The sequence below is a fragment of the Tupaia chinensis genome, unplaced genomic scaffold (genome assembly GCF_000334495.1).
Source record: "Tupaia chinensis unplaced genomic scaffold, TupChi_1.0 Scaffold135423_1, whole genome shotgun sequence".
Classification (NCBI taxonomy): Eukaryota; Metazoa; Chordata; class Mammalia; order Scandentia; family Tupaiidae; genus Tupaia; species Tupaia belangeri.
The window spans coordinates 1-653 of NW_006195707.1; the positions used below are offsets into that span (position 1 = coordinate 1).

Consider the following 653-nt stretch of genomic DNA (forward strand, 5'->3'; position numbering starts at 1 on the left):
TGTGCCTGAGCTTTCCTGTTCTCTTTGGCAGAGCCCAAGGCCACACTCTCCCCAGCGGGCTGACGTGGCCTCTCCACACGAACCACTTGCTTCCCTGCTTCTTGTTCCCGCAGCAGTTTTTCCACCTCTGCCTCCAGCTCTAGAGTCTCCTCGGCTTGTACGTCCAGCTGCTGCATCAACTCCTCCAGCTTCTTGGCCTTCCGGAGCTCGTTCTGCTGTATGATCGTACACAGGTGTTCGGTGAGCTGCTCTTTGATCTCAGTCTTGCGCTGCAGATCTAGCTTGGCGCCAACGTACTCTGCCTCGGCCCTGTCAAAGCGCTTCCTGTGAGGACAGATGAAAAGACTGGGCCATTAGTTCTCCACTGAGGAAGATATCCAACAGGGTCTAGAAATACACTCCAAAATTTGAGGGAAAAAATATCATGAAGAAGTGCATATTAATACTTAACAGACATTTGTCTAAACGTAGGCTATGGTTTCAGAGATGTTCACAACATGGCCATTGGGATTCACCACTGTAACATTCCTCTGTATCATTTCTTCGTTCTAATGCGCTTGAGTGAAGGCAGGCTCAGAGGGTTAACTCACTGGTTTGCAAGTTCCAGAGGGGAGAGCCCTGATCTGTATGTAGTGTTTGCCAGGTTATTAGGA

General features: G+C 49.8%; 1 pseudogene; it reads right to left on the reverse strand.

Moving 5' to 3' along the window:
* Positions 1-5: 5 nt before the first annotated feature.
* Positions 6-353, reverse strand: LOC114010129 (RAB6-interacting golgin pseudogene; annotated as a pseudogene).
* Between the last annotated feature and the right edge of the window lie 300 nt (positions 354-653).